Raw genomic sequence first — 23,897 nt, forward strand, 5'->3', positions numbered from 1 at the left:
CGATTGGCCGAATACCCTTTGATCCTATTTCGGTGAATTTGACATCTGCCTTACATATAACAGATTAGCGGTTTAGCAGTTTTAATTTAGTTTGAGTGAAGGAATTCATTTTATAGCAAAATCCGAAATCGTGAAGAACTCATGAAAGTAAGCTTATTCTCGGATTCCTGAAACTTTAGATTTGCTCTTTCTTTTACTGCAAAGTACAACGTTGTTTTTTTTGTTTAAATCTTTCTAGACATGGTAAATATTAAGGACAAAGCAGTTTTCACATAGTTTGAGTGAAGGAATTCATTTTATAGATAAAATCCCAAGAGTCTGCTGAGAAAAGAGAGTGAATGCGAAGTAGACTTTAACACGGCTATGGGAGCGAGCCGAGTGTGGGCTAACCGGGAGAATTGCTTGAAAGAAACGCGACACCGAATGAGCGATCAGAACAAAGCCTCAATACGGGATTCTCGTGGTGTTTTTGTTGCTGCCTTGTCTTTTGCACAGAGTAAAAGACAAGGCAGCCATCGAATAGGGCCCGATTGTTCCTGGTTGGTCAGCCGAGGAGCAAGGGGGGGGGGGGGGGAGCAAGCGTCTCAACCAAGCAAAGCTCACCATGGGGAAGGTGGCTATGCCAACTAGCCTGATGCCCTGCTCCCGCAGTGACGGATAATCGTACTCTGGTTTCTCTTCATAACGTACAAGTCTTTCGCCTTTTACTAAAGATTTCTGTGGAGAGCAGCACTAATGAGTTGTTTCTATTTTTGGCAGGCTTTACCTTTGCGGGTGAAGCCCTTTCTGTCTGTGCAAAAGAAATCTTCTTACTGTGCAGAGTGACTTCTCTGAGTAGAGTCGCCTTACTTGTTGCGACTGTGCCGATGTTCGAAGCTGGAGTGCAAAGTTGTTGCTTGAATGGTGCTTGCTGGAGCGTGCGGGAGTGCAAAGTTATACCATTTAAAAGGGCTGAAGAGTGCTCAGTGCAGCGGGTGGGCGACACTCTGGCCACCTTGAAAACCGAGGTTACATCCACTAGCAGGGGCAGCCCAAGTTCTGCCGCAAGTGTGGTGAGCATGGGCACCTGGTTGAGGCTTGTACCAAGGTGTTATGTGGGAAGAGCAGAGAAATTGGGCAAACTTTTGGAGAGTGTCCAAATGGCAGGAAATGTAATCTCTGTGGAGAATTAAATCACCTCTTCAGAGATTGCCCTAAATCTTTTGCCAACAAATTAAAGACGGTAAAGCCACAGTCAAGCCAACAAAGAGAAGGACCAAAGGTGGCAGTTGGTGAACAAAGTGAAGAGGTTGACCCAATAAATTCAAACTTCCCGCCAAAAGCTTGGATTGGAAGTGAGGAGCAAAAAGGGGAGGGGTCTGTAGAGGCCTCACCACTCAGTGTTGAAGTCTGTGAGAATTCACAGGCAGAGGGTGGAGCTACGCTAAATGAGGAGGAAGAGCAGACAGGTGAGTCTAGTGAAGATACTCACCTCCCCGAAGGTCAACAGCCGAAGAGGACGGCATCTGAGCCTCTGATTCCCCAGTGGTATCAGAGAAGAGGGGAAGGGTTAGGTCCCTTTCAGACAGTTCTTCAGTGGAAGAACCTAGAGTCTTCCCCTCCGACTCACCAAATGAGGTCTCCTTTTTAACTTCAGCTCTGCAATCAACCCCCAGGGACTCAAAGTTAAATGCAACATTGCGTCAGAGGCCAACACCGAGAGTCCGAAAAGGAAATATAGATCACCCTACTCACTTTTCACCTAAAGAAATGAAGGAAGAGCTAGTTTCCCAAGAAATAACCTGTGTGTAATTTGTTTTGATAACTTAGAAAAACGAAAATGACATACCTACTTTCCTTTATGCTTTTAATGGTTCTCACCTTCTCAACACTAAATGTGAGAAGTGTGAAATCAAAGACAAGAGCCCAGAGTATTTTATCCTTCTTAGACTCCATAAAATCAGATGTGTTTTTAATACAAGAATGTGGACTACCTTTTTTAAAAAAACCATAGACAATGGGAGGAAATGTGGCCCCATTTATCGATATGGAGTGGCTCAAATCAAAATAAAAATGATGGTGTGGCCATTCTAATAAAAAATCCGCATGTTCTGGTGAAAGGTAGCACAGTGGTGAGAGACGGACGGGCACTTTTAGCACACTTGAATTTTATGGGGCAAGACTTTAACCTCTTAAATATTTATGGTTTCAATGGAAAAAATGAAAGGTATGACCTTTTAGAAGATATACAGCTTTACATGCTAGGGCAAGTACCTTTAGTTGTAGGAGGGGGTTTTAACTGTATCTTGAGCAGGAAAGATAGAAAAAGAGCAGGGGTAGATTTTAAAGTGGATAAGACTTCGATTTTACTTCAGGGCATATGCAGGGATTTTAAGCTTACTGACTGTTTTAAAACCATGCATCCCAGAGAGGAGGGCTTCACCTGGTTTAGTCATGATGGCACCAGAGCCTCTCGCATTGATTATTTCTTTACTAGAGATTGCCCACCCACTGATGTTAGATTAACCCCTGTTTTCTTTTCAGACCACCTTATGCTCTCCTGCACCCTTTCACCCCCTTCTGGTGTGACGGTAGGAAGTGGTCTGTGGAAACTCAACTGTTCCCTGTTGGAGGATGAAATCATAGTCAGTCAGTACAGGGAATGTTATAAAGAGTGGCAGACCCTTCAAGACCTCTACGAAACACATGCACAATGGTGGGAAATGGTGAAGGAAACGACCCAGACTTTTTTTAAACAGCAAGGTAAACGTAAAAAAAGGAAAGAGAATAGATGTATGATGGGACTACATAAACGCTTACAGCGCTACTTTAAACTAAATCAGTGTGGCATAGACTTTAAAGAAGAAATCAAAGATGTCAAAAAGGAAATGTCAGTTTCAGCAGAAATAAAGAGTAAAGGAATTTTTGTAAGAAGCAGGGAGCAGGAAATTGAGGAAGGTGAAAAATAAAGAAAGTTATAAATAAAAAGGAGTGTATTCAAAATCTAAAAAGAGAAGATGGGTTTTTAACAAAATCCACACAAGAGATGATTGAAACTGTACATACCTTTTATAGTAACATGTACAAAGAGAAACCAGTGCACTTGGAAACATCGGCAGAAATCTTAAAATTCGTTGACAAAACCGTAAAAGAGAATGCACACTTGACACAGAATTTTACTGCTTTAGAGTTAAAAAAATGCCTAACAGGTTTTAAGAGAAGTCGAGCTCCGGGTTTAGACGGGCTTCCTGCAGAATTCTATCTGACCTATTGGGACCTTTTATCATCAGACATTTTAGATGTTTTTAAAGATTTTGAAAAACTCGACCGACTGCCTGACAGTTTTAGAGTGGGAATAGTGACTCTACTTTATAAAAAAAATGATAAGACTGACCTAAAGAATTGGAGGCCCATCACACTTTTAAACTTTGACTGTAAACTTTTTAGCAAGGTTTTAGCGACACGGATGTCCTCTGTTTTAGAGGAGGTAATTCACCCAGACCAAACTTGTGCCATCTCAGGGAGACAACTCACCGACAGCCTCGTACTGATTCGAGACATCATTGATTACGCTAGAGACAGAAACACCCGGCTTGTCATCTTAAATTTAGACTTTGAAAAAGCATTTGATCGGGTCTCGCATCAATATCTCTTTCAGGTGTTGCAGCCATCGAAAAGGGCCCGATTGTTCCTACTTGGTGAGCTTTGCTTGGTTGAGACGCTTGCCCCCCCCCCCCCCCCCCCCCCCCTGCTCCTCGGCTGACCAAGTAGAAACAATCTATTCGATGGCTGCCTTGTCTTTTACTCTGTGCAAAAGACAAGGCAGCCACAAACACCACGGGAACACCGTATTGAGGCTTTGTTCTGACCACTCATTCGGTGTCGCGTTTCTTTCAAGCAATTCTCCCGGTTAGCCCGCACTCGGCTCGCTCCCAGAGCCGTGTTAAAGTCCACTTCGCATTCACTCTCTTTTCTCAGCAGATTAAAAGAAAGTTTCATCTTGGGCTCCCTGAAACTTCCATCCTGCACCGCTGTTTGCTTTTTCACAAGAGCAGAGGAGAGCGCACCGTTCCCAGCGGCACTGCAGTACCGGGTCGAGGCTTGGAGTGAACGGAGCAAGCTTCTTTTTCAACTCCTATTCTTAAAAATCCATTTAATATGTTGTCCTCGTATAGAGGACATATTAAACTGATAAGAACAGATACTACACTTGATCTTAGCCAAAAGGCCGAGAAGCGATAACTGTCCACTGTTTCAGGTCCGAGGGCCCTTGCTGGCACAATGCGCACTTGTAGCAATGTTCTTTTTATGGCCATAGGTGGCCAGAGTGTCACGTTGCACCTCCGCCCACCCGCTGCACTGAGCACTCTTCAGCCCTTTTAAATGGTATAACTTTGCACTCCCGCATGCTCCAGCAAGCACCATTCAAGCAACAACTTTGCACTCCAGCTTCGAACATCGGCACAGTCGCAACAAGTAAGGCGACTCTACTCAGAGAAGTCACTCTGCAAAGTAGCAAGATTTCTTTTGCACAGACAGAAAGGGCTTCACCCGCAAAGGTAAAGCCTGCCAATAATAGAAACAACTCATTAGTGCTGCTCTCCACAGAGGTCTTTAGTAAAAGGCGAAAGACTTGTATGTTATGAAGAGAAACCAGAGTACAATTATCCGTCACTGCGGGAGCAGGGCATCAGGCTAGTTGGTATAGTCACCTTCCCCATGGTGAGCTTTGCTTGGTTGAGACGCTTGCCCCCCCCCCCCCCCCCCCTTGCTCCTCGGCTGACCAAGTAGGAACAATCGGGCCCTATTCGATGGCTGCCTTGTCTTTTACTCTATGCAAAAGACAAGGCAGCAACAAAAACACCACGAGAATCCCGTATTGAGGCTTTGTTCTGACCGCTCATTCGGTGTCGCGTTTCTTTCAAGCAATTCTCCCGGTTAGCCCACACTCGGCTCGCTCCCATAGCCGTGTTAAAGTCTACTTCGCATTCACTCTCTTTTCTCAGCAGACTCTTGGGATTTTATCTATAAAATGAATTCCTTCACTCAAACTATGTGAAAACTGCTTTGTCCTTAATATTTACCATGTCTAGAAAGATTTAAACAAAAAAAACAACGTTGTACTTTGCAGTAAAAGAAAGAGCAAATCTAAAGTTTCAGGAATCCGAGAATAAGCTTACTTTCATGAGTTCTTCACGATTTCGGATTTTGCTATAAAATGAATTCCTTCACTCAAACTAAATTAAAACTGCTAAACCGCTAATCTGTTATATGTAAGGCAGATGTCAAATTCACTGAAATAGGATCAAAGGGTATTCGGCCAATCGAGCTGTAGCAGCTTCGGTAAAAGAGTATAAGTTGAAGAGTTTGTGAATAAAGGTGTGCGCACACATAGTGTGCTGTACGAAAATAGGCAGGGAGCAATGCCGGCTGGGGTATATGTTCTTGTATGTTGTCTGCCTGTTTGATTTGAATGTGTTGTGTAAGTGTCCTCTTGAATGTTACATGTTTGGGCTTTGACACGCTTCACTGTGGTTGTTAACTGTGTGGTGTGTCCTGAAATGTTATATGTTTGGGCTGTGTGACATGCTTAATGCTTGTCAGTAGCTACCCACTTATTCATATATAGCAACTGACAACATAAGAAGTCCTTGTAGAAGTATCCTTATTGATAATAGATCACTAATTCATAGTGATAGAACAGTAGATGAACAGGTGCTTGCACATGTCTCACGAAAATAAAATGGGTGTATGATTGCTGACGGCAGAGCAATACTGCCAAACTTATGAGTTCTTGTGGCAAACTTGATTCAGTGTCTTGACGTGTATACGCTGTTTCGCTGACTTGATTGTCACAAGAAACAAAGTGTGTTTGATAAGATCCGACCATTTTATTACAGGAGGATCAGTATGTATGGATTCTGATGTGACTGATAAACCCATTCGTATCTTAAGCATAATCTAATACGTGAGACAACGCCCTGGCACACGATAAAAAAAAAAAAAGAGAGAGAGCGGTTTTGTGTCCCCACAGTCCATAACGTAGAAAAGAGAGAAAAAAGCCTTTCTGATTTGGTGTGTGTGCTCATAGTGCAGAGTGTAGAGAAAAGAAAGCCGTTTTGGTGTCACTGGTGTTGTGACTTACACACACACATTTCTAAATTGAGAAAGGAAATTATTTTAGAGGAAGCACTAGAGTTTAGATCCCACATTTGTTGATAGGCATTCATTTATTTCTTCACTTCTGATGAAGTTTCAACAATAAACAACAAACTTTGTATTATGAGAAAGAACCAGACTCATTCTTCAGGAATCCGAAAATAAGCTCTATTTTATGAGTTATGCACGAATTCGGATTCTCCTATAAAACGAATTCATTAACTCAAACCAAGTTAAGACTGCTTTGTGAGAAAGATGAGAAAGAACTTCTTCAGCAATAAGCATCTCTCGACATATGACGAAATACAGATTTTGCTATAAAATGAATTCCTTCTATCAGCCTGACTTAAAACTGTTTGTCCTCCTTATTTATCCACTTCAAATCAAGTTTCAACAATTAAAAAAAAATTGTAGTTTGAGAAAGAACAACTTAATCTTCAGCAATCAGTATAAAAAGAGGTGCAAATGCCAACCATACATACCTAAAAGGTGGAGCGGAAGTATTCAGCTGCAAGTAGGTGTGAATGTTCGACCATAATTTGTAAAAAGCGGGTAAGAAAAGGTTCGAATGCCCGACTATATATTAACAAAAGCGGGAGGAGAGGTCTTCGGATGAGAGTGGGTGAGAATTTCCAACCATAATCTATAAAATACGGTGAAAAAAAATATGTGAATGCCTCATAGAACACTAAAAGCGGAAGTGTTCAGCTGCAAGAAGGTGTGAATGTCCGACTATATTTGGTGAAAAGCAGGTGAAGCAAGGTCTGAATGCCCAACCTTACATCATCAAAAGCGAGATCAGAGGTGTTTGGCTGCAAGAAGGCCATAGTTTGCCAAAAGCGGGTAAGGTGCGAATGACCGACTAAATATCAACAAAAGTGGGGGCGGAGGTCTTCGGATGCAAGTGGGTGTGAATATCCCACCATACAAGTATGGTGGAGAGGAAGCTGTGAATGGCCGACCATAGTAAAAGGCGGGTGAGAGAAGGTGCGAATGTCAAACCATACATAATCAAAACAGGGAGCGGAGGTGTTCTGCTGTAAGAAGGTGTGAAAGTCCGACCATGGTTTGTAAAAAGCGGATAAGAAAAGGTGCGAATGCCCGACAATGTATGATCAAAAGAGGGAGTGGAGGTTTTCGGCTGCAAGAAGGTCTGAATGTCCAACCATAATTTGTAAAAACCGGGGAAGAAAAGGCTCGAAAGCCCGACTATACACCATCAAAAGTGGGAGCGGAGGTGTTCAGCTGCAAGACGGTCTGAATGTCCATCAATAATTGCTAGAAAACATGAAAGAAAATTTTCGAATATCAAACTGCACATGATCTTAAGCAGGAGAGGAGGTGTTCAGCTGCAAGAAGGTGTGAATGTCTACCCATAATTACTGAAAAATGGGTAAGAAAAGGTGCGAATGCCTAACCATACATTATCAAAAGAGGGAGCGGAGGTGTTCCGCTGTAAGACGGTGTGAATGTCCGACCATAGATGGTAAAAAGCGGGTAAGAAAAGGTTAAATTACCAGACTGTACACAATCAAAAGAGGGAGCGGAGTTGTTCAGCAAAGAGAAGGTGTGAAAGTCCGACCTTGGTTTGTAAAAAGCGGGTAAGAAAAGGTTCGTATGCCCGAATATACACCATCAAAAGCGGAAGCGGAGGTGTTCGGCTGCAAGATATTGTGAACGTCCGACCAAAGTTTGTAAAAAGCAGTTAAGAAAAGGTTCGAATATCTAACCAAACATAAGAATGAGTCTTTTCCGCTTTAGAATGCCCGACTATAGACCATCAAATGCGGGAGCGGAAGTGTTCGGCTCTGAGTAGGTGTGAATGTCCGACCATAATTGCTGAAGAATGTGTTAGAAAAGGTAAGAATGCTGGACCATACATCATCAAAAGCGGTAGAGGTGGTGTTCGGCTGCAAAAAGGTGTGATTGTTCGACTAAAGTTTGTAAAAAGTGGGTAAGACAAGGTGCGAATGCCTGACAATGTATGATCAAAAGCGGGAGCGGAGGTGTTCAGCTGCAAGAAGGTCTACATGTCCATCAATAATTGCTAGAAAACATGAAAGAAACTTTTCGAAAATCAAACCGCACATGATCATAAGTGGGATAGGAGGTGTTCAGCTGCAAGGTGTGAATGTCCACCCATAATTCCTGAAAAATGGGCAAAAAAAAGGTGTGAATGCCCAACCATACATCATCAAAAGCAGGAGTGGAAGTGTTCGGCTACAAGAAGGTGTGAACGTCCAACCAAAATATGTAAAAAGAAGTTAAGAAAAGGTTCGAATATCCAACCAAACATAATCAAAAGCGGGAGCAGAGCTGTTCGACTGCAAGTAGGTGTGAATGTCAGATCATAATTTGCAAAAAGCTGATGAGAAAGGGTGAGAATGCCCGACTATACATCATCAAATGCGGGAGCGGAGTTGTTCGGCTGTGAGTAGGTGTGAATCTCCGACCATAATTGCTGAAAAATGTGTTAGAAAAGGTAAAAATGCCGGTCCATACATCATCAAAAGCGAGAGAGGTTGTGTTCGGCTGCAAGTAGGTGTGAATGTCCAGCCATAATTACTCACAAACGGGTAAGAAAAGGTAGTATTGCCAGACCATATATGATCAAAACAGGGAGCGGAGGAGGTTCAGCTGCAAGAAGGTTTGAATGTCAAACTAAAGTTCAAATATATTAATAAAAGCGGGAGGAGAGGTCTTCGGATGAAAGTGGTTGAAAATTTCCAACCATAATGTATAAAATGCGGTGAAAAAAAAGGTGTGATAGAACACTAAAAGGTGGAGCGGAAGTGTTCGGCTGCAAGAAGGTATGAATGTCCGACTATATTTGGTGAAAAGCAGGTGAAGCAAGGTCTGAATGCCCAACCTTACATCATCAAAATTAAGATCAGAGTTGTTTGGCTGCAAGAAGGTCATAGTTTGCAAAATGCGGGTAAGGTGCGAATGTCCGACTAAATATCAACAAAATTTGGGGCGGAGGTTTTCGGATGCAAGTGGGTGTGAATATCCCACCATACAAGTATGGTGGAGAGGAAGCTGTGAATAGCTGACCATAGTTTGGAAAAAGCGGGTAAGAAAAGGTTTGAATGCCCGAACATACACCATCAATAGAGGGAGCGGAGGTGTTCCGCTGTACGAAGGTGTGAATGTCCGACCATACTTGGTAAAAAGCGGGTAAGAAAAGGTTAAAATTCCCGACTGTACACCATCAAAAGCGGAAGCGGAGGTGTTCGGCTGCAAGATATTGTGAACGTCCGACCAAAGTTTGTAAAAAGCAGTTAAGAAAAGGTTCGAATATCTAACCAAACATAATCAAAAGCGGGAGCAGAGCTGTTCGACTGGAAGTAGGTGTGAATGTCAGATCATAATTTGCAAAAAGCTGATGAGAAAGGGTGAGAATGCCCGACTATACACCATCAAATGCGGGAGCGGAGTTGTTCGGCTGTGAGTAGGTGTGAATCTCCAACCATAATTGCTGAAAAATGTGTTAAAAAAGGTAAAAATGCCGGTCCATACATCATCAAAATCGGGAGAGGTGGTGTTCAGCTGCAAGAAGGTCTACATGTCCATCAATAATTGCTAGAAAACATGAAAGAAAATTTTCGAAAATCAAACCACACATGATCATAAGTGGGAGAGGAGGTGTTCAGCTGCAAGAAGGTGTGAATGTCCACCCATAATACCTGAAAAATGGGTAAAAAAAAGGTGCGAATGCCCAACCATACATCATCAAAAGAAGGAGTGCATGTGTTCGGCTACAAGAAGGTGTGAACGTCCAACCAAAGTTTGTAAAAAGCAGTTAAGAAAAGGTTCGAATATCCAACCATACATAATCAAAATCGGGAGCAGAGCTGTTCGACTGCAAGTAGGTGTGAATGTCAGATCATAATTTGCAAAAAGCTGATGAGAAAGGGTGAGAATGCCCGACTATACATCATCAAATGCGGGAGCGGAGTTGTTCGGCTGTGAGTAGGTGTGAATCTCCGACCATAATTGCTGAAAAATGTGTTAGAAAAGGTAAAAATGCCGGTCCATACATCATCAAAAGCGAGAGAGGTTGTGTTCGGCTGCAAGTAGGTGTGAATGTCCAGCCATAATTACTCACAAACGGGTAAGAAAAGGTAGTATTGCCAGACCATATATGATCAAAACCGGGAGCGGAGGAGGTTCAGCTGCAAGAAGGTTTGAATGTCAAACTAAAGTTCAAATATATTAACAAAAGCGGGAGGAGAGGTCTTCGGATGAAAGTGGTTGAAAATTTCCAACCATAATGTATAAAATGCGGTGAAAAAAAAGGTGTGATAGAACACTAAAAGGTGGAGCGGAAGTGTTCGGCTGCAAGAAGGTGTGAATGTCCGACTATATTTGGTGAAAAGCAGGTGAAGCAAGGTCTGAATGCCCAACCTTACATCATCAAAATTAAGATCAGAGTTGTTTGGCTGCAAGAAGGCCATAGTTTGCAAAATGCGGGTAAGGTGCGAATGTCCGACTAAATATCAACAAAATTTGGGGCGGAGGTTTTCGGATGCAAGTGGGTGTGAATATCCCACCATACAAGTATGGTGGAGAGGAAGCTGTGAATAGCCGACCATAGTTTGGAAAAAGCGGGTAAGAAAAGGTTTGAATGCCCGAACATACACCATCAATAGAGGGAGCGGAGGTGTTCCGCTGTACAAAGGTGTGAATGTCCGACCATACTTGGTAAAAAGCGGGTAAGAAAAGGTTAAAATTCCCGACTGTACACCATCAAAAGCGGAAGCGGAGGTGTTCGGCTGCAAGATATTGTGAACGTCCGACCAAAGTTTGTAAAAAGCAGTTAAGAAAAGGTTCGAATATCTAACCAAACATAATCAAAAGCGGGAGCAGAGCTGTTCGACTGGAAGTAGGTGTGAATGTCAGATCATAATTTGCAAAAAGCTGATGAGAAAGGGTGAGAATGCCCGACTATACACCATCAAATGCGGGAGCGGAGTTGTTCGGCTGTGAGTAGGTGTGAATCTCCAACCATAATTGCTGAAAAATGTGTTAGAAAATGTAAAAATGCCGGTCCATACATCATCAAAATCGGGAGAGGTGGTGTTCAGCTGCAAGAAGGTCTACATGTCCATCAATAATTGCTAGAAAACATGAAAGAAAATTTTCGAAAATCAAACCACACATGATCATAAGTGGGAGAGGAGGTGTTCAGCTGCAAGAAGGTGTGAATGTCCACCCATAATACCTGAAAAATGGGTAAAAAAAAGGTGCGAATGCCCAACCATACATCATCAAAAGAAGGAGTGCATGTGTTCGGCTACAAGAAGGTGTGAACGTCCAACCAAAGTTTGTAAAAAGCAGTTAAGAAAAGGTTCGAATATCCAACCATACATAATCAAAATCGGGAGCAGAGCTGTTCGACTGCAAGTAGGTGTGAATGTCAGATCATAATTTGCAAAAAGCTGATGAGAAAGGGTGAGAATGCCCGACTATACACCATCAAATGCGGGAGCGGAGTTGTTCGGCTGTGAGTAGGTGTGAATCTCCAACCATAATTGCTGAAAAATGTGTTAGAAAAGGTAAGAATGCCGGTCCATACATCATCAAAAGCGAGAGAGGTTGTGTTCGGCTGCAAGTAGGTGTGAATGTCCAGCCATAATTACTCACAAACGGGTAAGAAAAGGTAGTATTGCCAGACCATATATGATCAAAACAGGGAGCGGAGGTGGTTCAGCTGCAAGAAGGTTTGAATGTCCGACTAAAGTTCAAATATATTAACAAAAGCGGGAGGAGAGGTCTTCGGATGAGAGTGGTTGAAAATTTCCAACCATAATGTATAAAATGCGGTGAAAAAAAGGTGTGATAGAACACTAAAAGGTGGAGCGGAAGTGTTCGGCTGCAAGAAGGTGTGAATGTCCGACTATATTTGGTGAAAAGCAGGTGAAGCAAGGTCTGAATGCCCAACCTTACATCATCAAAAGTGAGATCAGAGGTGTTTGGCTGCAAGAAGGCCATAGTTTGCCAAAAGCGGGTAAGGTGCGAATGTCCGACTAAATATCAACAAAATTTGGGCCGGAGGTCTTCGGATGCAAGTGGGTGTGAATGTCCGACTATATTTGGTGAAAAGCAGGTGAAGCAAGGTCTGAATGCCCAACCTTACATCATCAAAAGCGAGATCAGAGGTGTTTGGCTGCAAGAAGGCCATAGTTTGCCAAAAGCGGGTAAGGTGCGAATGACCGACTAAATATCAACAAAAGTGGGGGCGGAGGTCTTCGGATGCAAGTGGGTGTGAATATCCCACCATACAAGTATGGTGGAGAGGAAACTGTGAATGGCCGACCATAGTAAAAGGCGGGTGAGAGAAGGTGCGAATGTCAAACCATACATAATCAAAACAGGGAGCGGAGGTGTTCTGCTGTAAGAAGGTGTGAATGTCCAACCATAGTTGGTAAAAAGCGGGTAAGAAAAGGTTAAAATACCCGACTGTACACAATCAATAGCGGGAGCGGAGTTGTTCGGCTACTAAAAGGTGTGAAAGTCCGACCATGGTTTGTAAAAAGCGGGTAAGAAAAGGTGCGAATGCCCGACAATGTATGATCAAAAGAGGGAGTGGAGGTTTTCGGCTGCAAGAAGGTCTGAATGTCCAACCATAATTTGTAAAAACCGGGGAAGAAAAGGCTCGAAAGCCCGACTATACACCATCAAAAGTGGGAGCGGAGGTGTTCAGCTGCAAGACGGTCTGAATGTCCATCAATAATTGCTAGAAAACATGAAAGAAAATTTTCGAATATCAAACTGCACATGATCATAAGCGGGAGAGGAGGTGTTCAGCTGCAAGAAGGTGTGAATGTCTACCCATAATTACTGAAAAATGGGTAAGAAAAGGTGCGAATGCCTAACCATACATCATCAAAAGAGGGAGCGGAGGTGTTCCGCTGTAAGACGGTGTGAATGTCCAACCATAGATGGTAAAAAGCGGGTAAGAAAAGGTTAAATTACCCGACTGTACACAATCAAAAGAGGGAGCGGAGTTGTTCAGCTAAGAGAAGGTGTGAAAGTCCGACCTTGGTTTGTAAAAAGCGGGTAAGAAAAGGTTCGTATGCCCGAATATACACCATCAAAAGCGGAAGCGGAGGTGTTCGGCTGCAAGATATTGTGAACGTCCGACCAAAGTTTGTAAAAAGCAGTTAAGAAAAGGTTCGAATATCTAACCAAACATAATCAAAAGCGGGAGCAGAGCTGTTCGACTGGAAGTAGGTGTGAATGTCAGATCATAATTTGCAAAAAGCTGATGAGAAAGGGTGAGAATGCCCGACTATACACCATCAAATGCGGTAGCGGAGTTGTTCGGCTGTGAGTAGGTGTGAATCTCCAACCATAATTGCTGAAAAATGTGTTAGAAAAGGTAAAAATGCCGGTCCATACATCATCAAAATCGGGAGAGGTGGTGTTCAGCTGCAAGAAGGTCTACATGTCCATCAATAATTGCTAGAAAACATGAAAGAAAATTTTCGAAAATCAAACCACACATGATCATAAGTGGGAGAGGAGGTGTTCAGCTGCAAGAAGGTGTGAATGTCCACCCATAATACCTGAAAAATGGGTAAAAAAAAAGGTGCGAATTCCCAACCATACATCATCAAAAGCAGGAGTGCATGTGTTCGGCTACAAGAAGGTGTGAACGTCCAACCAAAGTTTGTAAAAAGCAGTTAAGAAAAGGTTCGAATATCCAACCATACATAATCAAAAGCGGGAGCAGAGCTGTTCGACTGCAAGTAGTTGTGAATGTCAGATCGTAATTTGCAAAAAGCTGATGAGAAAGGGTGAGAATTGCCCGACTATACACCATCAAATGCGGGAGCGGAGTTGTTCGGCTGTGAGTAGGTGTGAATCTCCGACCATAATTGCTGAAAAATGTGTTAGAAAAGGTAAGAATGCCGGTCCATACATCATCAAAAGCGAGAGAGGTTGTGTTCGGCTGCAAGTAGGTGTGAATGTCCAGCCATAATTACTCACAAACGGGTAAGAAAAGGTAGTATTGCAAGACCATATATGATCAAAACAGGGAGCGGAGGTGGTTCAGCTGCAAGAAGGTTTGAATGTCAAACTAAAGTTCAAATATATTAACAAAAGCGGGAGGAGAGGTCTTCGGATGAAAGTGGTTGAAAATTTCCAACCATAATGTATAAAATGCGGTGAAAAAAAAGGTGTGATAGAACACTAAAAGGTGGAGCGGAAGTGTTCGGCTGCAAGAAGGTGTGAATGTCCGACTATATTTGGTGAAAAGCAAGTGAAGCAAGGTCTGAATGCCCAACCTTACATCATCAAAAGCAAGATCAGAGTTGTTTGGCTGCAAGAAGGCCATAGTTTGCCAAAAGCGGGTAAGGTGCGAATGTCCGACTAAATATCAACAAAATTTGGGGCGGAGGTTTTCGGATGCAAGTGGGTGTGAATATCCCACCATACAAGTATGGTGGAGAGGAAGCTGTGAATAGCCGACCATAGTTTGGAAAAAGCGGGTAAGAAAAGGTTTGAATGCCCGAAGATACACCATCAAAAGAGGGAGCGGAGGTGTTCCGCTGTACGAAGGTGTGAATGTCCGACCATACTTGGTAAAAAGCGGGTAAGAAAAGGTTAAAATACCCGACTGTACACAATCAATAGCGGGAGCGGATGTGTTCGGCTACAAGAAGGTGTGACAGTCCGACCATGGTTTGTAAAAAGCGGGTAAGAAAAGGTGCGAATGTCCGACAATGTATGATCAAAAGAGAGAGCGGAGGTTTTCGGATACACGAAGGTTTGAATATCCTACCATAGTTTGTAAATAGCGGGTAAGAAAAGGTTCGAATGCCCGACTATACACCATAAAAAGCGGGAGCGGAGGTGTTCCGCTGTAAGACGGTGTGAATGTCCAACCATAGTTGGTAAAAAGCGGGTAAGAAAAGTTAAAATACCCGACTGTACACAATCAATAGCGGGAGCGGAGTTGTTCGGCTACAAGAAGGTGTGAAAGTCCGACCATGGTTTGTAAAAAGCGGGTAAGAAAAGGTTTGAATGCCCGAACATACACCATCAAAAGAGGGAGCGGAGGTGTTCCGCTGTACGAAGGTGTGAATGTCTGACCATACTTGGTAAAAAGCGGGTAAGAAAAGGTTAAAATACCCGACTGTACACAATCAAAAGAGGGAGCGGATGTGTTCGGCTACAAGAAGGTGTGACAGTCCGACCATGGTTTGTAAAAAGCGGGTAAGAAAAGGTGCGAATGTCCGACAATGTATGATCAAATGAGAGAGCGGAGTTTTCGGATACACGAAGGTTTGAATGTCGTACCATAGTTTGTAAATAGCGGGTAAGAAAAGGTTCGAATGCCCGACTATACACCATAAAAAGCGGGAGTGGAGGTGTTCCGCTGTAAGACGGTGTGAATGTCCGACCATAGTTGGTAAAAAGCGGGTAAGAAAAGTTAAAATACCCGACTGTACACAATCAATAGCGGGAGCGGAGTTGTTCGGCTACAAGAAGGTGTGAAAGTCCGACCATGGTTTGTAAAAAGCGGGTAAGAAAAGGTTTGAATGCCCGAACATACACCATCAAAAGAGGGAGCGGAGGTGTTCCGCTGTACGAAGGTGTGAATGTCTGACCATACTTGGTAAAAAGCGGGTAAGAAAAGGTTAAAATACCCGACTGTACACAATCAAAAGAGGGAGCGGATGTGTTCGGCTACAAGAAGGTGTGACAGTCCGACCATGGTTTGTAAAAAGCGGGTAAGAAAAGGTGCGAATGTCCGACAATGTATGATCAAAAGAGAGAGCGGAGTTTTCGGATACACGAAGGTTTGAATGTCGTACCATAGTTTGTAAATAGCGGGTAAGAAAAGGTTCGAATGCCCGACTATACACCATAAAAAGCGGGAGTGGAGGTGTTCCGCTGTAAGACGGTGTGAATGTCCGACCATAGTTGGTAAAAAGCGGGTAAGAAAAGGTTAAATTACCCGACTGTACACAATCAATAGCGGGAGCGGAGTTGTTCGGCTACAAGAAGGTGTGAAAGTCCGACCATGGTTTGTAAAAAGCAGTTAAGAAAAGGTTCGAATATCCAAACCAAACATAATCAAAAGCGGTAGCAGAGCAGTTCGACTGCAAGTAGGTGTGAATGTCCAGCCATAATTACTCACAAACGGGGGAAGTAAAGGTAGTATTGCCAGACCATACTTGATCAAAACAGGGAGCGGAGGTTCAGCTGCAAGGTGTGAATGTCTGACTATAGTTTGTAAAAAGCGGGTAAGACAAGGTGCGAATGCCCAACAATGTATGATCAAAAGAGAGAGCGGAGGTGTTCGGCTGCAAGGTCTGAATGTCCAACCATAATTTGTAAAAAGCGGGTAAGAAAAGGCTCGAAAGCCCGACTATCCATCATCAAAAGCGGGAGCGGAGGTGTTCAGCTGCAAGAAGGTGTGAATGTTCGACTAAAGTTTGTAAAAAGCTGGTAAGACAAGGAGCGATGTCCCGACATTGTATGATCAAAAGCGGGAGCGGAGGTGTCCAGCTGTGAGTAGGTGTGATTGTCCGACCATAATTGCTGAAAAATGTGTTAGAAAAGGTAAGAATACTGGACCATACATCATCAAAAGCGGGAGAGTTGGTGTTCGGCTGCAAGAAGGTGTGAAAGTCCGACAATGGTTTGTAAAAAGCGGGTAATAAAAGGTTCGAATGCCCGAATATACATCATCAAAAGCGGAAGCGGAGGTGTTCGGATGCAGGAAGGTGTGAACGTCCAACCAAAGTTTGTAAAAAGCAGTGAAAAGCGAGAAAAAGCATTTCGTGAGTTCCGCATGATTTGGGATTTTGCTTATAAAATGCATTACTTCACTCAAACTATGTTAAAACTGATTTGTCCTTCATATTTACCATGTCTAGACATATTTAAACAAAAAAACAACGTTGTACTTTGCAGTAAAAGAAAGAGCAAATCTTAAGTTTCAGGAATCCGAGTATAAGCCTGCTTTCATGAGTTCTGCACGATTTCGGATTTTGCTATAAAATGAATTGCTTTGCTCAAACCAAGTTAAAACTGCTTTGTCCTTCCATATTCATCAATGTCTAGATCGACTTCAACAAAGAAAAACATTGGACTTTGCAGTAGAAGAAGTTGAAATCCATCTACACATTGATAAATATGAAGGACAAAGCAGTTCCCACTTGCCCATAAGAAAATAAGCTTATTCTCGGATTCCTGATCCTTCAGTGTTGCTCTTTCTTATACTGCAAAATACAATGTTGTTCTTTGTTGAAGTCGATCTAGACATTGATAAATATGAAGGAAAAAGCAGTTTTAACTTGGTTTGAGTGAATGAATTCATTTTATACATAAAATCCGAAATCGTGCAGAACTCATGAAAATAAGCTTATTCTCGGATTCCTAAAACTTTTGATTGGCTCTTTCTTTTACTGCAAAGTACAACGTTGTTTTTTGTTTAAATCTATCGAGACATTGATAAATATGAAGGTAAAAGCCGTTTTAACATAGTTTGAGTGAAGGAATTGATTTTATAGATAAAATCCCAAATCATGCAGAACTCCTCAAAAGGGGCGTATGGCTTAATCACAAGTGTGGTTCTTTCTCATTCAGGGTAGTATGAGGAAGTTTATGCTTGAAATATATGTAGAAATGGGTACATATGAAGGACAAAGCAGTGTTAACTTAGTTTGAGTGAAGGAATTCATTTTATACATAAAATCCCAAATCATGCAGAACGTATGAAAAGAAGCTTATTCTCGGATTCCTGATCCTTCAGTTTTGCTCTTTCTTCTACTGCAAAATACAATGTTGTTCTTTGTTGAAGTCGATCTAGACATTGATAAATATGAAGGAAAAAGCAGTTTTAACTTGGTTTGAGTGAATGAATTAATTTTATACATAAAATCCGAAATCGTGCAGAACTCATGAAAATAAGCTTATTCTCGGATTCCTAAAACTTTTGATTTGCTCTTTCTTTTATTGCAAAGTACAACGTTGTTTTTTTGTTTAAATCTATCGAGACATTGATAAATATGAAGGTAAAAGCCGTTTTAACATAGTTTGAGTGAAGGAATTAATTTTATAGATAAAATCCCAAATCATGCAGAACTCCTCAAAAGGGAGGTATGGCTTAATCACAAGTGTGGCTCTTTCTCATTCAGGGTAATATGAGGAAGTTTATGCTTGAAATATATGTAGAAATGGGTACATATGAAGGACAAAGCAGTGTTAACTTAGTTTGCGTGAAGAAATTCATTTTATACATAAAATCCGAAATCGTGCAGAACTCATGAAAATAAGCTTATTCTCGGATTCCTAAAACTTTTGATTTGCCCTTTCTTTTACTGCAAAGTACAACGTTGTTTTTTGTTGAAATCTATCTAGACATTGATAAATACCAGCCAAAACTCTGCTGCCGCTTTTGATAATTTATGGTTGGGCATTCTTACCTTTTCTTACCCGCTTTTTACAAATTATGATCTTACATTCACACCTACTTGCAGTCGAACACCTTCTCATCCACTTATGATCATGTGCGGTTGGGCTTTCGCACCTTTTCTTACCCATTTTTCAGTAATTATGGGTGGACATTCAGACCGTCTTGCAGCCGAAAACCTCCGCTCCTCTTTTGATCATACATTGTCGGGCATTCACACCTTGTCTTACCCGCTTTTTACAAACTTTAGTCGGACATTCAAACCTTCTTGCAGCTGAACCACCTCCGCTCCCTGTTTTGATCATATATGGTCTGGCAATAGTACCTTTTCTTACCCATTTGTGAGTAATTATGGCTGGACATTCACACCTTCTTGCAGCTGAACACCTCCTCTCCTGCTAATGATCATGTATGGTTTGATATTCGAAAATTTTCTTTCATGTTTTAAAGCAATTATTAATGGACATTCACACCTACTTGCAGCCGAACACCACCTCTCCCGCTTTTGATGATGTATGGACAGGCATTCTTACCTTTTCTAACACATTTTTCAGCAATTATGGTTGGAGAATCACACCTACTCACGGCCGAACAACTCCGCTACCGCATTTGATGGTGTATAGTCGGGCATTCTCACCCTTTCTCATCAGCTTTTTGCAAATTATTCTCTGACATTCACACCTACTTGCAGTCGAACACCTTCTCATCCGCTTTTGATTATGTTTGGTTAGATATTCGAACCTTTTCTTAACTGCTTTTTTACAAACTTTGGTCGGACGTTCACACCTTCTTGCAGCCGAACACCTACGCTTCCGGTTTTGATAGTGTATATTCGGGCATACGAACCTTTTCTTACCCGCTTTTTACAAACCATGGTCGGACTTTCACACCTTCTCTTAGCTGAACAACTCCGCTCCCTCTTTTGATTGTGTACAGTCGGGTATTTTAACCTTTTCTTACCCGCTTTTTACCAACTATGATCGGACATTCACACCGTCTTACAGCCGAACACCTCCGCTCCCTCTTTTGATGGTGTATGTTCGGGCATTCGAACCTTTTCTTACCCGCTTTTTACAAACCAGGATCGGACTTTCACACCTTTTAGTAGCCGAAAACCTCCGCTCCCGCTATTGATTGTGTACAGTCGGGTATTTTAACCTTTTCTTACCCGCTTTTTACCAACTATTGTCGGACATTCACACCGTCTTAGAGCGGAACACCTCCTCTCCCGCTTATGATCATGTACGGTTTGATGTTCGAAAATTTACTTTCTTGTTTTAAAGCAATTATTGATGGACATTCAAACCTTCTTTTTGATGGTGTATAGTCGGGCTTTCGAGCCTTTTCTTCCCGGTTTTTACAAACCATGGTCGGACTTTCACACCTTCTTGTAGCCGAACAACTCCGCTCCCGCTATTGATTGTGTACAGTCGGGTATTTTAACCTTTTCTTACCCGCTTTTTACCAACTATGGTCGGACATTCACACCGTCTTACAGCGGAACACCTCTGCTCCCGCTTTTGATGGTGTATAGTCGGGCATTCGAACCTTTTCTTACCCGCTTTTTACAAACTATGGTGGGACATTCAAACCTTCTTATATCCGAAAACCTCCGCTCTCTCTTTTGATCATACATTGTCGGACATTCGCACCTTTTCTTACCCGCTTTTTACAAACCATGGTCGGACTTTCACACCTTCTTGTAGCCGAACACATCCGCTCCCGCTATTGATTGTGTACAGTCGGGTATTTTAACCTTTTCTTACCCGCTTCTTACCAACTATGGTCGGACATTCACACCTTCGTACAGCGGAACACCTCCGCTCCCTCTTTTGATGGTGTATGTTCGGGTATTCAAACCTTTTCTTACCCGCTTTTTCCAAACTATGGTCGGCTATTCACAGCTTCCTCTCCACCATACTTGTATGGTTGGATATTCACACCCACTTGCATCCGAAGACCTCTGCCCCAAATTTTGTTGATATTTAGTCGGACATTTGCACCTTACCCGCTTTTGGCAAACTATGGCCTTCTTGCAGCCAAACACCTCTGATCTCGCTTTTGATGATGTAAGGTTGGGCATTCAGACCTTGCTTCACCTGCTTTTCACCAAATATAGTCGGACATTCACACCTTCTTGCAGCCGAACACTTCCGCTCCACCTTTTAGTGTTCTATCACACCTTTTTTTCACCGCATTTTATACATTATGGTTGGAAATTTTCAACCACTCTCATCCGAAGACCTCTCCTCCCGCTTTTGTTAATATATTTGAACTTTAGTCGGACATTCAAACCTTCTTGCAGCTGAACCACCTCCGCTCCCTGTTTTGATCATATATGGTCTGGCAATACTACCTTTTCTTACCCGTTTGTGAGTAATTATGGCTGGACATTCACACCTACTTGCAGCCGAACACAACCTCTCTCGCTTTTGATGATGTATGGACCGGCATTCTTACCTTTTCTAACACATTTTTCAGCAATTATGGTCGGAGATTCACACCTACTCAAAGCCGAACAACTCCGCTCCCGCATTTGATGGTGTATAGTCGGGCATTCTCACCCTTTCTCATCAGCTTTTTCCAAATTATGATCTGACATTCACCCCTATTTGCAGTCGAACAGCTCTGCTCCCGCTTTTGATTATGTATGGTTGGATATTCGAACCTTTTCTTAACTGCTTTTTACAAACTTTGGTTGGACGTTCACACCTTCTTGTAGCCGAACACATGCACTCCTGCTTTTGATGATGTATGGTTGGGCATTCGCACCTTTTTTTACCCATTTTTCAGGTATTATGGGTGGACATTCACACCTTCTTGCAGCTGAACACCTCCTCTCCCACTTATGATCATGTGTGGTTTGATTTTCGAAAATTTTCTTTCATGTTTTCTAGCAATTATTGATGGACATTTAGACCTTCTTGCAGCTGAACACCACCTCTCCCGATTTTGATTATGTATGGACCGGTATTTTTACCTTTTCTAACACATTTTTCAGCAATTATGGTTGGAGATTCACACCTACTCACAGCCGAACAACTCCGCTACCGCATTTGATGGTGTATAGTCGGGCATTCTCACCCTTTCTCATCAGCTTTTTGCAAATTATGATCTGACATCCACACCTACTTGCAGTCGAACAGCTCTGCTCCCGCTTTTGATTATGTATGGTTGGATATTCGAACCTTTTCTTAACTGCTTTTTACAAACTTTGGTTGGACGTTCACACCTTCTTGTAGCCGAACACATGCACTCCTGCTTTTGATGATGTATGGTTGGGCATTCGCACCTTTTTTTTACCCATTTTTCAGGTATTATGGGTGGACATTCACACCTTCTTGCAGCTGAACACCTCCTCTCCCACTTATGATCATGTGTGGTTTGATTTTCGAAAATTTTCTTTCATGTTTTCTAGCAATTATTGATGGACATTTAGACCTTCTTGCAGCTGAACACCACCTCTCCCGATTTTGATTATGTATGGACCAGCATTTTTACCTTTTCTAACACATTTTTCAGCAATTATGGTTGGAGATTCACACCTACTCACAGCCGAACAACTCCGCTACCGCATTTGATGGTGTATAGTCGGGCATTCTCACCCTTTCTCATCAGCTTTTTGCAAATTATGATCTGACATTCACACCTACTTCCAGTCGAACAGCTCTGCTCCCGCTTTTGATTATGTTTGGTTAGATATTCGAACCTTTTCTTAACTGCTTTTTACAAACTTTGGTCGGACGTTCACAATATCTTGCAGCCGAACACCTCCGCTTCCGCTCTTGATGGTGTATATTCGGGCATACGAACCTTTTCTTACCCGCTTTTTACAAACCAAGGTCGGACTTTCACACCTTCTCTTAGCTGAACAACTCCGCTCCCTCTTTTGATTGTGTACAGTCGGGTAATTTAACCTTTTCTTACCCGCTTTTTACCATCTATGGTCGGACATTCACACCGTCTTACAGCGGAACACCTCCGCTCCCTCTTTTGATGATGTATGGTTAGGCATTCGCAACTTTTCTTACCCATTTTTCAGTAATTATGGGTAGACATTCACACCTTCTTGCAGCTGAACACCTCCTCTCCCGCTTATGATCATGTGCAGTTTGATATTCGAAGATTTTCTTTCATGTTTTCTAGCAATTATTGATGGACATTCAGACCGTCTTGCAGCTGAACACCTCCGCTCCCACTTTTGATGGTGTATAGTCGGGCTTTCGAGCCTTTTCTTCCCCGGTTTTTACAAATTATGGTTGGACATTCAGACCTTCTTGCAGCCGAAAACCTCCACTCCCTCTTTTGATCATACATTGTCGGGCATTCGCACCTTTTCTTACCCGCTTTTTACAAACCATGGTCGGACTTTCACACCTTTTAGTAGCCGAACAACTCCGCTCCCGCTATTGATTGTGTACAGTCGGGTATTTTAACCTTTTCTTACCCGCTTTTTACCAACTATGGTTGGACATTCACACCTTCTTACAGCAGAACACCTCCGCTCCCTGTTTTGATTATGTATGGTTTGACATTCGCACCTTCTCTCACCCGCCTTTTACTATGGTCGGCCATTCACAGCTTCCTCTCCACCATACTTGTATGGTGGGATATTCACACCCACTTCCATCCGAAGACCTCCGCCCCCACTTTTGTTGATATTTAGTCGGTCATTCGCACCTTACCCGCTTTTGGCAAACTATGGCCTTCTTGCAGCCGAACACCTCTGATCTCGCTTTTGATGATGTAAGGTTGGGCATTCAGACCTTGCTTCACCTGCTTTTCACCAAATATAGTCGGACATTCACACCTTCTTGCAGCCAAACGCTTCCGCTTTTAGTGTTCTATGAGGCATTCACATATTTTTTTTCACCGTATTTTATAGATTATGGTTGGAAATTCTCACCCACTCTCATCCGAAGACCTCTCCTCCCGCTTTTGTTAATATATAGTCGGGCATTCGAACCTTTTCTTACCCGCTTTTTACAAATTATGGTCGAACATTCACTCCTACTTGCAGCTGAATACTTCCGCTCCACCTTTTAGGTATGTATGGTTGGCATTTGCACCTCTTTTTATACTGATTGCTGAAGATTAAGTTGTTCTTTCTCAAACTACAATTTTTTTTTAATTGTTGAAACTTGATTTGAAGTGGATAAATAAGGAGGACAAACAGTTTTAAGTCAGGCTGATAGAAGGAATTAATTTTATAGCAAAATCTGTATTTCGTCATATGTCGAGAGATGCTTATTGCTGAAGAAGTTCTTTCTCATTCTACAAAGTACAACGTTGTTTATCGTTGAAACTTGATTAGACATGAATAAAT

The 23,897-nt window shown here is 42.4% G+C and overlaps 3 non-coding genes across 3 annotated transcripts; 1 reads left to right on the plus strand and 2 right to left on the minus strand.

Moving 5' to 3' along the window:
* Positions 1–663: 663 nt before the first annotated feature.
* On the plus strand, positions 664–777 carry LOC140310632 (U5 spliceosomal RNA). Its single transcript, XR_011916684.1, has one exon. It is a non-coding gene; the product is annotated as a U5 spliceosomal RNA (small nuclear RNA).
* Positions 778–4,035: 3,258 nt separating this feature from the next.
* LOC140310408 (U2 spliceosomal RNA) lies at positions 4,036–4,219 on the minus strand. Its single transcript, XR_011916482.1, has one exon. It is a non-coding gene; the product is annotated as a U2 spliceosomal RNA (small nuclear RNA).
* Positions 4,220–4,527: 308 nt separating this feature from the next.
* Positions 4,528–4,641, minus strand: LOC140310842 (U5 spliceosomal RNA). Its single transcript, XR_011916875.1, has one exon. It is a non-coding gene; the product is annotated as a U5 spliceosomal RNA (small nuclear RNA).
* Between the last annotated feature and the right edge of the window lie 19,256 nt (positions 4,642–23,897).

This window comes from Leuresthes tenuis, unplaced genomic scaffold, assembly GCF_036924035.1.
Source record: "Leuresthes tenuis unplaced genomic scaffold, fLeuTen1.0.hap1 SCAF_6, whole genome shotgun sequence".
NCBI classification, from domain to species: Eukaryota; Metazoa; Chordata; class Actinopteri; order Atheriniformes; family Atherinopsidae; genus Leuresthes; species Leuresthes tenuis.